General features: G+C 43.2%; 1 long non-coding RNA gene across 1 annotated transcript; it reads left to right on the top strand.

The window, feature by feature from the left end:
• Positions 1-2990: 2990 nt before the first annotated feature.
• LOC125728175 (uncharacterized) lies at positions 2991-4478 on the top strand. The gene is made up of 3 exons (XR_007388948.1): positions 2991-3004; positions 3439-3538; positions 4443-4478. It is a non-coding gene; the product is annotated as an uncharacterized LOC125728175 (long non-coding RNA).
• The last annotated feature ends 8463 nt before the right edge of the window (positions 4479-12941 follow it).

Below are 12941 nucleotides of genomic sequence, written 5' to 3'. Positions count from 1 at the left end.
CCTCTGGGTTAAATCCCCTTTATCCGGGTCCCAAACTTGACTGCCCAAGTTAAGTTAGGTGGATACCAGAACCACACCTCTGGAGTTCGCACACGCTCAGTTACGGGCCGACTTAACCTCTGAGGTCAACACATGCTGATGAAAGGTACCGGTCTACCCTCTGAGGGGCGTACACACTATGTTCCTAGGCACCGGGCATAGTCCCTGAGACGCTCACATGGTAAGACAATGGGCGGCATCGGCGGAGTCCCTGAGACGAGCCAAAAGTAAACCTCGTACAAACTACCGCAACAAAAGGTGCACTGTCACAGCCGCTGAGGTTGACACATGTTATGATATGGGCTGCCCCCGGCTGAGCCTCTGAGGTGGACGTACGTGTGGTTCGGGTAAACATTGGCTTAATCTCCGAGGCACCCACAAGCTCAGTAATTGGCAGACACTCAGCCTTTGGGGAATTATATAGGTCGAGGGACCCGAATAATCAGAGGCTGACATTGTCTTAAATGGTGGCGATTTCTGTACCTTTAAGACAAACCCTGTGGAACAAGCCCGCGGATCGCCCTGTCGGCCGAGGCGAATCTGGCGGACTCCTTCGTCAGGGGTAAACTAGAGTTGGTAATATAAAGGAGAGTCCCGAAGTAATTCGAACAACATAAACATCATGACTACAATTTTCTGAAATAAGGTCTTTAACAAAATGGAGTCAGATATGTATCTAAAAGAATATTTAATATATTATAAGGGGTAAGTAATTTCCAGGAGCGCTCGGAAGGACCAACACGCATTCATAGCCTTCGGCTGCGCCATTGGATTCCTCCATTGGGCCAATGGGCGGTTCCCTACATATATATATACACACATAGGGGCGGCATGGTGGTGCAGTGGTTAGCACTGTTGCCTCACACCTCTGGGACCCGGGTTCGAGTCTCCGCCTGGGTTACATGTGTGTGGAGTTTGCATGTTCTCCCCATGTCGTTGTGGGGTTCCCTCCGGGTACTCCGGTTTCCCCCCACAGTCCAAAAACATGCTGAGGCTAATTGGAGTTGCTAAATTGCCCGTAGGTGTGCATGTGTGAGTGAATGGTGTGTGAGTGTGCCCTGCGATGGGCTGGCCCCCCCATCCTGGGTTGTTCCCTGCCTCGTGCCCATTGCTTCCGGGATAGGCTGCGGACCCCCCGCGAACCAGTAGTAGGATAAGCGGTTTGGAAAATGGATGGATGGATATACATACTGCTCAAAAAAATTAAAGTAACACTTTGAAAACACATTAGATCTCAATGAAAAATCATGCTGGATATTTATACTGATGTAGACTAGGTAATGTGTTAGGAACGAAAGGATGTGACATTGTTTGATGGAAATGAAATCATCAACCTATAGAGGGCTGAATTCAAAGACACCCTGAATATCAAAGTGAAAAATGATGCGGCAGGCAGACCATCACTGACCCAGCACCAAACCAGTTATGCTGAACAATGCTGCAGGCAGTATAATGTTCTCCCTGGCTTCTCCAGACCCTTTCACGTCTGTCACATGTAATCAGGGTGAACCTGCTCTCATCTGTGAAAAGCACAGGGTGCCAGTGGCAGACCTGCAAATTCTGGTATTCTATGGCAAATGCTAATCAAGTTCCATGGTTCTGGGCAGTGAGCACAGGGCCCACTAGAGGACGTTGGGCCCTCAAGCCACCCTCATGAAGTCTGTCTCTGACCAAACAATCAGAAACATTCACACCAGTGGCCTGCTGGAGGTCATTGTGTAGGGCTCCAGCAGTGCTCATCATGTTCCTCCTTGCATAGAGGAGCAGATACCGGTCCTGCTGATGGGTTAAGGACCTTCTACGGCCCTGTCCAGCTCTCCTTGAGTATCTGCCAGTCTCCTGGAATCTCCTCCATGCCCTTGAGACTGCTGGGAGACACAGCAAACCTTCTGGCAATGGCACGTATTGATGCGCCATCCTGGAGGAGTTGGATTACCTGTGCAACCTCTGTAGGGTCCAGGTATCGCCTCATGCTACCAGTAGTGACACTGACTGTCGCCAAATGCAAAACTAGTGAAAAAAACTTCAGAAAAGATGGAGGGAAAAATACCAGTGGCCTCCACCTGTTACACCATTCCTATTTGTCTCATTGTTGCCCCTCTAGTTCACCAGTTGATAATTTCATTAACACCAAAGCAGCTGAAACTGATTAACAACCCCCTCTGCTACTTAACTGATCAGATCAATATCCCAGAAGTTTAATAGACTTGATGCTATGCTCTGATTAAAAAGTATTTAATTTTTTTGAGCAGTGTATATTATTAACGTTCCGTTTCGTCAAATAGCTAAAATAATTTCCGCGTTTCCTTGCGCAATTTAACTGTTCCAGTTACCTTATGTCAAGGAGTGTAGTGATTGGAGAGGAGACTGACCAATCAGGAATTAGCTACTTCGGGTCTTCTATTGGCTAATTATTGTGGCATAAATGTGACGCTGTGCCGAGGTGAGCGAGCGTGCAGGCTGAGCTGAGCGCGCGGAGTGGGGATGCTGCTTGTGAAATTCCGTCTATGAGCTCAGGAATGAGGCACAAATATAACGTCATAGGTCCCAAGTGACATCACCGTGTCCCTGGATGAACAATGTGACCAGAAGCAGCTGGGATTCACTATGCAAAGGACAACATGTGCCACGGTGCTTTTGCACTAATTCGTAATAAAGAATGATGTGAATCGTTATTTAATCGTGGGTAAAGTGTCACTGCACTACCGCGTTTTATAAGCATAAATATAATGCAGAATGTGCGTTATGACAGAATTATTAAGTCACATGGATAAAACCCCCCACAACGGTCCACCGTGCCACTGAGTCCGCGTCCGTTTCTGCTCAGACAGTTTCCGCGTTTCACACGAAGCGGATCATTTCCTGTCTGTAAATGAAAGTGAAAGTGATTTAAAGCTGGAATCGCCATTTTGTCAAGAAACACGAATAAGACTCTGGAAAAAAATAAAGATATTTTTATTGCAAGGTAAGATTATAGTTAACAGACACAACTAATAATGAAATTAACATGTATGACACACTTATATAGAGCGGCGGTGCCATTGATTTAAGCGCTACTTCACTTTTTTGTCTTTCTCCTTTAAAGTAACACGTCACTTTGCGATTTCTGTAAATTGTATATTTATTTACAAAGTATTTATCAGTGATAGAGTTAAGATATGTTGCATTGTACGTCGATATAAGTCCTGTGCCCAAGTTTTGTGCTAATGCTCCTAAAATTAATCCTTAATTAAATCCTTAATTAAAAAGTAACTTTCTCAGTACTAGTGGAGAAAGTCAGTCTGCAGCCCGGACATGAAATGTGTCAGAATGGAATCCCAGTGCTTTGTGTCGATGTAAAAGTGTTTAGGACTAGATGTTCTTTATGTATGTATCTATTTACCCTTCATGTTCACAAAGGAACCAGCAGGAATCATCTGGTTTGGATCGTCACGAAAATGGAGGAAGCTGCTTCTGAAATGCGCCCCCTTGTGGAGTGTAACAGAAAGAGCACTGAGAGGTAACAGTATTACAGCCCACTAGCATGCATGTCTCTCTGGGTCTATAGTCAGGCCATAACATAAAGTAACCTGGGCTCCTAGCTAGGGCTGGTCAGTGGGCAGCACTGTAATATGTGTAGCTTCATAAAAAGACCTCGCCATCTTCTGTCTTCGCCTTTTTCTTCTCCAATCTGCCAGTTATTTTATACTAGAGGACAGCAACAGATCAGCTCCATCCATCCATCCATCCATCCATCCATCATCTTCCGCTTAATCTGGGGTCGGGTCTCAGCAGGGAAGCCCAGACTTCCCTCTCCCCGGCCACTTCATCCAGCTCCTCTGGGGGGATCCCGAGGCGTTCCCAGGCCAGCCGGGAGACATAGTCTCTCCAGCGTGTCCTGGGTCTTCCCCGGGGTCTCCTCCCAGTGGGACATGCCCGGAACACCTCACCAGGGAGGCATCCAGGAGGCATCCTAATCAGATGCCCGAGCCACCTCTTCTGGCTCCTCTCGATGCAGAGGAGCAGCGGCTCTACTCTGAGTCCCACCCGAATGACTGAACTCCTCACCCTATCTCTAAGGGAGAGCCCAGCCACCCTGCGGAGGAAACTCATTTCGGCCGCTTGCACCCGCGATCTCGTTCTTTCGGTCAGCCCTCCCATACAAAATGACTGCATAACAAAACCAAACAAATAATTACATATTTCAATAAATGACACTAAACCTTTCATATAGGAATTTAAATTTTAGGTTTAATTTATTTCACATTATACCTGACTGTAAATAAGTCTGTTTCCATCAAGAGCTTCACAGCATATCAATGTACATGAAAGCAGAGCAGAAGGATTAACAGCAGTGTGATGCCGTCCCCATTGTATGAATTATATTTATACCATGAGGGTTTGTTTCCTCTCACTGCCCACAGTGTCCTGATGAAGAGAGCAGACTCCCCTGTACCCAGCAGTGTGATGCCGTCCCCATTTTTTTAATTATACTTATACCATGAGGGTTTGTTTCATCTCACTGCCCACAGTGTCCTGATGAAGAGAGCAGGCTCCCCTGTACCCAGCAGTGTTTCCCTGAAGAGTGACAGGTCAATGCCTTCACCACTCAACTTCAGAAAGGGACTTTTTCCTACAGATCAAAGGTAAATGTGCATTTAAACAAACACTGTTTAAAACACTCAGATCTCAGTCAAATAGCACAAAGACACATACAATCTATGAGGAAAGATACTTTATATTGAATACATAATTTTTTAACTTCGTCAAATCCAGTTGGCTTTGAGAATTTAAAGAGATGTTCTGTCTGTATTACTGTCTGTGTTCTACACTGTCTGGCCAAAAAAGGCGCCATTTGAATTAAAATCAACAAATATTTAAAAGCCAGTGACTGGATCAGTATTATAGCTCAGCAACGTTATGCAGCAATAAAGTGAAGTCAGCTGAGAGCCTGAATCTACTGAACAGGCAGGTTATCACATCAATGGATGTTTTCTTTTTATTTAGTCTGGGGTTAATTAATACATAAGTAATAAGTAAAGTCTTACCATTTAACCTGAAGTTTTTTTGAGCTAAATCTGTCTATTTTTTGGAAATGAAGTGTAAAATGTTTTGAATAAATTAAGCTAAAGTCTACCTACTTTCACCGAACCACTCTATAGGATTTACTCAGAGTAATTAAGGCAGCATTTTTGTACTCACTTTGTTGGTAAATTTATCATTTTTATGAGCCTGATGTTGGTTCCTGTCCAGCTGGGAGTTAAGGGCTTTGCTCAAGGGCCCAAAGACATGTGACTGTTCTGCTGAGGCTGGGCATAAACCGGCGACCTTCCGATCACAGGCCCAGAGGCTCACTCTGCTGAGGCTGGGCATAAACCGACGACCTTTGGATCACAAGCCCAAAGGTTTACTCTGCTGAGGCTGGGCATAAACCGGCGACCTTCCGATCACAGGCTCAGAGGCTCACTCTGCTGAGCCACATGGTGCACCCCCCCCCCAAACAAACCCACTGTCGCCTCTGGCTGCCTCTCTTTCGGGACATTTTCAGGGATGATGAAAGCGCTTTGAGACAGTTTAATATTGTGAAAATGCACTAGGTAAATAAATTTGAATTGGATTGAATTAGATTGACTTTTCTGCCTTATTCACAGAGACCAAAAGGAAGAATGCAGTTCAGATCTACATGACAAATCGGGTTTATCATCCATATCGAAGGTCTGTATTTGTTGCTGATATGTTTTCTTAACTGTTATGTTAATTAGCTTGTACTTTATACAGTTGAATAATAAGAAATTCATCCTGTTAAAGGAAATTTATTTAAAACTATGATTCACAAGTAAAACTTTGAAAATGTTTGGTGTAAGTAGCAAGAATTAACTGTGACTGTTTATTTTAGTCACTAGAGGAAAAAGCCGTAAAGTTCCTAAAGGATGAGCTGAAGAAGTTTGTGAGGTACCTAGATCAGAATTACCCAGAATGCTCTGAGCCTCAGCTGGAGGAGGACAATGACCTGGACAGTGATGGTCGGATGCAGAAGAGCTGTGGCAGAGAGGGAGCTCTGAAGATCACACTGTACATCCTGAGGACCATGGAGCAAAATGATCTCGCTGACATGCTGGAGAAGAGTAAGAGCCTCATAACATTCTGTACATGTACAGCACTGTGCTAAAGTCTTAGGCAGCCAGAGAGAAGGATCTTCATGTTGGTGTGTGAGCCAATCCAAACACTTTACTAAACTCACCACAGTATTTGCAGAAATCGTACATCCATGTATTTTTTTACTTGACCACTAGCACATGTCATGTGGCTAATCAGTATCTCATTAACATTTTTAGCTGATTTCATTAGTTAATGAAGTGAGCTGGTGGTGAAATGTAAGGATCACATGGACTGGCTGTGGTCCCCTGAGGAGGTTTGAGAGCTGAAGTGATGCTTTAGGTTTGTTTCCAGAGCAACTTACTTCCCAGATAAATGGCTTTAAACTCATGGTGTCAATTGATTTAATAATGGTCCAGTTAGTCACCATAATAAGCTGTGATTAATTGTGATTAATCTCACATTTACAATGGTGGTCTGCTATTTGCTAGTATTTTTTTGGGAGACAAATACATGTGTGGTCTTGGAACAAAGAAATGCAGGACAAACTGGCAAGAGGAATCGCGTCTTTTTAATATAACATCCTGCTTTTGATGATTTATGACTTAGAATTGGAATTCTTGCTTTCCAAAAAAGTAAAACATATGATAAATATACCTCATCACATAATGTTCGCTTTTTTCCTGACAGTTTTCACCAAGAGTGAAAAATGTATTTAACCGTGTAAATATACTTTTGACGTAGCTAATTTTAGGTTTATAATGGAATAATATATAGATTTGCCGTAAGACGTCTCCCGCATTTCCCAAAAGCACAGTTGCTGACTTACATAGTTAGGAAACACGCCCCCTGCTGGCAGACGCTCTCACAGCCCCGTAAGCAGAGAGACCCCACACTAAACCACCATACTAGCCCTATAATGCCACGTGACGTCACACCTCTGGTCCCGATATACCCCCCCCCCCCCCCAATGTTAACACTGTAGCACCGGTGGGAGCCTATTAGCATATCCCAGCATGCTCGCCAGCCATGTACATAGCCCTGTCGTGTTTGTTATTGTAAATCCTTGTGCTGTTCCCCATTGTCCTGTGTGTCCTCGCCTGTGTCTGTGTGAATCCTGCCCGATCCTCGCGTGTCTTTAGTCATTATATAAATTACCCACAGTTTGTGTGCCTCACTGTCCGGCCTCTGACCTCCCTGTGTTTCCATCTTATGGTTCTTTGGTGCTTGTTGAGTACCTGTGTTAGTGTTTTTAAGGACTTAATAACAGCCATTGTTCTCCCCTTCAAAAGAGCCTGTTCTTCAAAAGAGCTATGCAGTCTGCCGAGTACCACAATACGAGACCTACGGCCCTGGGTCAGCGAACATGATTCATTTGCATTAAGAGCAAAATAAAGCATTATGGTCTCCTGATTAATCACAAGCATTAACTAGTTAACGTTGACAGCATTACTTTAAACATTTTCTTTGTCTGCCTAAGACTTATGCACAATACTGTACGTGGTGTTGTGGTAAAATTTGTATGGTAAAACTTTACATTTCACATTTGTCACAGTGACATATATGGAGTTGTATATGTAAAAAAAGTGTGTTTTTGGAAAATATTCTTCCTCTCATACTGGTCAGGATCACAGTAAGAATTAATGCATTTTCCTCTCATTTCTTTTCAGGACAGCTCATGCCACAATATCTGCACAGAATCAAAAGTAACCTGAAGCAGAAATGTGAGTGTGTATTTGAAGGGAAAGCTAAGGAAGGACACCCAACACTTCTCAGTGAGATTTACACAGAACTCTACATAACTGAAGGTGGGACTGGAGGAGTCAATGATGAACATGAAGTGAGACAGATTGAAACAGCATCCAAGAAAAGGCAAACAGAAGATACTACAGTTAAGTGCAATGATATATTTAAACCCTTATATGGGTGTGAGACACCTATCAGAACTGTACTCACTAAAGGGGTGGCAGGTATCGGGAAAACAGTCTCTGTGCAGAAATTTATTCTCGACTGGGCAGAAGGAAAAGCAAACCAGGATGTTCACTTCATATTTGCTCTTCCTTTCCGGGACCTGAATTTGATTAAGGGTGAATACAGTCTGATTGAACTGCTTCACCGCTTTGTCCCAGAACTGAAATCACTTCAATCCACTGACGTGTTTAGGTACAAAGTCTTGTTCATCTTTGATGGTCTGGATGAGTGTCGCCTTTCTCTAGATTTTCAGAACAATGAGAGCTGGTTTGATGAAACAAAGAAAATGTCACTGGATGTGCTGTTGACTAACCTCATTAAGGGGAATCTGCTCCCATCCGCTCTCCTCTGGATAACCTCCCGGCCGGCAGCATCCAGTCAGATACCTCCTGACTTCATCCACCGGCTGACAGAGATACGAGGGTTCAGTGATGCTCAGAAGGAGGAGTATTTCAGGAGGAGATTCAGTGATGAGAGCCTGGCCAGCAGGATTATCACACATGTGAAATCATCAAGGAGCCTCTTCATCATGTGCCACATACCTGTGTTCTGCTGGATTTCAGCCACTGTGCTTAAGAGGCTTTTTAGTGAGACTGACAGGGGAGAAATTCCAAGGACTCTGACTGAAATGTACACAGACTTCCTGATCTTTCAGGCGAGTTTAAAAAATGACAAGTATATGGAAAACGATGAAACCAAACTTAAGGAAAACAGCAAGAAATTCCTTTTGAAACTTGGTAAACTGGCTTTTGACAACCTTGAGAAAGGCAATCTCATATTTTATGAGCAAGATCTGACAGAGAATGGCATTGATGTCACTGAAGCTTCAGTTTACTCTGGAGTGTGTACAGAAGTCTTTAAAGAGGAATTTGGGCTGTATCAGGAGAAGGTGTACTGCTTTGTGCATCTGAGCATCCAGGAGTATCTCGCTGCTTTATATGTGTTTCTGTCAAACTCATCAGCTGACCTGCTGGAGACTGCAGTGGATCAGGCATTAAAGAGCAAGAATGGACACTTGGACCTCTACCTCCGCTTCCTCCTGGGCCTCTCAACTGACGCCAGTAAGACTCTGTTACAAAGGCTACTGGGACAGAGAGGAACCAGGTCACATACCACTTTAAAAAGATCCATAAAAAGGCTACTGGGACAGACAATAGCCAAATACATCAGGGAGAAAATAAAGGAGAATTTATCTCCAGAAAGGACCATCAACCTGTTCCACTGTCTGGTTGAACTGGGTGACAATTCTCTAGTGAATGATGTAGAAAGGTACCTAAATTCAGGAAGCCTTTCAGCAGAAGACCTCTCACCTGCACAGTACTCAGCTCTGGCCTTTGTGATGCTGATGTCAGATGAGGAGCTGGATGTGTTTGATATGAAGAAATTCATCAGATCAGATGAAGAGCACTGGAGGCTGCTGCCTGTGGTCAAGAACTCCAGGACGGCTCTGTAAGTTACGTGGGGATGGGAAGTCATGTCTGGTCTGGCAGTAATACATGAATATTCTTTGAAATGTCTGATGAATATTATTATTTGATATTCTCGACTGCAGCTGTTTCTATAGCAGTTGCTAATCTGGACCACAGACTTTATAATGACTGAAGGTAGTGATGCAGTAACAAACAAAAAAGTGAGGTTTCCGTTCCCATCCAGTCTGCCTTCTGATCACAGGCACAGCATCCTAACCTGCTATAGAAGCAGTGAGGGCTCTTTATCCACAGGCTGTATAAGTGGTATGTGAATGTTATTGTCAGCAGGTGTGTTCATGTGATGGAGCCCAGAGCTGGGAGCTTCTGTATGACTGCTGTCTCTGGCTGCTCACTGGCGGCCTCTGCTGGCCACAGCTGCGCCTGGCAGAGAAGAGAATATAACAGAATATCGTTATTGTCACAGTACATGTACAAAGAAACTCTGTGTGTTTTCTCACCAATAACAACACCTCCAGTCGGGCTGTTATATATTAACATTGTTTAACGTTTATAATGAAAATATAACATTTATTTCCCCTTTGTATTAATAACGAGGCCGTTCCATGACTATGTGGAAGCCAGTTTTTATATTGATTAAAGTTAGTGACGTACTAGCAAAGTGACAGGTTTTCTATGATCATCCTTTGTGTGACAAACAACCAAGACCCAGACTTTTCAGTTCTGTAAACTGGAGAAAGTATTTCTGTAAATACTGGGGGTCTGTGACTCGGTTTGTACTCTGTGCCCATGAGCGGAAGGCTGCTGGTTCAGATCTCCTGGCTTGCAGAGTGATGTCATCGTTGGGCACTTGAGCAACAGTTTGGAAAACACTATAGAATTTTAACCTATGATAGTTACCCACTGTTAATGATCATACAAGTACAAAAAATGGCCAAAAATACACAGTAAACAACAGCTTTATGGAAATACTTATACAGATATTAAAGAGTCTCAGGGTAACTGTCCCTTTAAGGAACTGAACCTGACACCCTAGACCCATGATAGACTTACCCACTGTCAATGATTATATGACAGCAAAAAATGGCCAATATACACAGTAAATTTACAGGAGATCCTGTGTTGTGCCAACAGCTACTCATCTGAGTAAATTGATCCAGTTCCTGAATATTCTGCACACAACACATTTCAGAATATTTGTGCTTTGAAATGAAAATGTTCACTGTATTCATCATGACAGGGAACATGATGACCATCAAAGGATTGGCCAGCATTAAAAATGTACCATGTTTAATCATTTTTCTAACTGTAGTGATTTAAAATACTGCCTTGCTATGTCTCCAATTCTCTTTGAACTGTAGTCTGTCCCTCTCATTATGCTGAAATAAGTCTGGATATTTTGTATCACTATGACCACTGATGTGTAGGATATATACTGGTCTGTGTGTATAATAACAGGGCTCCATTTGCAGGCTGAACAGCTGTAATCTCACAGAGAAATGCTGTGAGGTGCTGGCTTCAGCTCTCAGATCAAACTCCTCACCCCTGAAAGAGCTGGACCTGAGTGACAATGACCTGCAGGATTCAGGAGTGAAGTTGCTCTCTGCTGGACTGGGGGATTCACACTGTAAACTGGAGATACTGAGGTCAGTATTGCTGGGTATTCCACACTGTAAACTGGGGGTACCATGGTTAGTCATTTTTGTCAGGTCAAATAGTAAACTACTCTTTCACAATGACACTGCAACTGGCACACAGGTTAAACCACAGGCCACTGGTATTTGACAGTAAAACTAAGATAGTATTACACACTGTAAATGGGAGATTCTGAGGTCAGTATTACTCAGTATTCAATACTGTAAACTGCAATTAGTGAAATATTTATTAAACCAGATATATTTGTTTAGAAGTAGTACTTTTAATTGTGAGATGATATTATTTATTGGGGTGTTTTTGTCTGTCTCTCTGCAGGCTGTCAGGCTGTAGAGTCACAGAAGAAGGCTGTTCTTCCCTGGCTTCAGCTCTGAGGTCAAACCCCTCACACCTGAGAGAGCTGGATCTGAGCTACAATCACCCAGGAGACTCAGGAGTGAAGCTGCTCTCTGCTGGACTGGGGGATTCACACTGTAAACTAGAGATACTGAGGTTAGTATTACTGGGTATTCTACACTGTAAACTGTAATTCTTAAAGTAGCCACATTGGAAATATGAAATTAGTCACATTTAAGTTAGTGATGTAGTTTCCATCACCATCCTTTGTGTGACGAACAGCCAAGAGCCAGAATTTCACAGAATGTTCAGACTCTATGTCCCTGGGTAGAAGGTCACTGGTTCAGATCTCCTGGCCGGCAGAGTGATGTCATCGCTGGGTCCTTGAGCAAATGCTTTAATGCCAATAACTGCAGGGGCGCTGGATGCTCGCTGACCCTGTGCTGTGACCCCAAACTTCCTCTAACATGTGTGTTTCTGTCTGTCTCATGGAGCAGAATGGGAGGTGAAAAGACAATTTCCCCATGGGGATGAACGAAGTATCACTGTTCATAAATATTTCTTTTAAATGAATGATCCTTTGAAAAGCATATCTGAAAGGATTGGTAGTCCTGTAATTAGGGTTTGGTGATTTCATAAGTTCCCAGGAAGAGAAACAGAAAATTATGATTTCACTCACAGGATCAGGAATTCAGGTGTCATTTAAAAAGCATAAACTTCTCTGGACATCATTGAAATCCCACACACACACACGCACACACACACACACACACACACATATATATATCCCAGGAATGAACCAAACCTGACACCCTAGTTGGTCCACTGTAGTGCTGATCACTGAGCCACAGCGCTGATCATAGCTTTATGGAAATACTTATGCAGATATTAAAGAGTCTCAGGGTAACTGGCCATTTAAGGAACTAAACCCGACACCCTCGATGGTCGGCTGTAGTGCTGATCACTGAGTCACAGCGCTGCTCTGAGCTTTGTGGAAATACTTATGCAGATATTAGAGTTTCAGGGTACAGATCATTATTGGGAATATGGTCTGTATGACTTATGAAAATGTATAGTTTGAATAAAACTATAGGCTTTTAACCCATGATAGACTTACCCACTGTGAATGATTATATGACAGCAAAAAATGGCCAAAATACGCAGTAAATTTACAGGAGATCCTGTGTTGTTCTAACAGTTGCTCATCTGAGTAGATTGATCCAGTTCCCGAATATTCTGCACACAAAACCTTTCAGGATATTTGTGCTTTTAAATGAAAATACTCACTGTATTCATCATGACAGGCAACATGATCACCATCAGAGGATAGGCCAGCATTAAAAATGTATTATGTTTAATTTTTCTAACTGTAGTGATTTAAGGTACTGCCTTGCTATGTCTCCAGTTCTCTTTGAACTGTAGTCTGTCCCTCTTATTATG

The sequence above is a fragment of the Brienomyrus brachyistius genome, unplaced genomic scaffold (genome assembly GCF_023856365.1).
Source record: "Brienomyrus brachyistius isolate T26 unplaced genomic scaffold, BBRACH_0.4 scaffold184, whole genome shotgun sequence".
Classification (NCBI taxonomy): Eukaryota; Metazoa; Chordata; class Actinopteri; order Osteoglossiformes; family Mormyridae; genus Brienomyrus; species Brienomyrus brachyistius.
The sequence above is the reverse complement of the archived record's forward strand: the minus strand, read 5'-3'. Positions and strand labels throughout refer to the sequence as shown.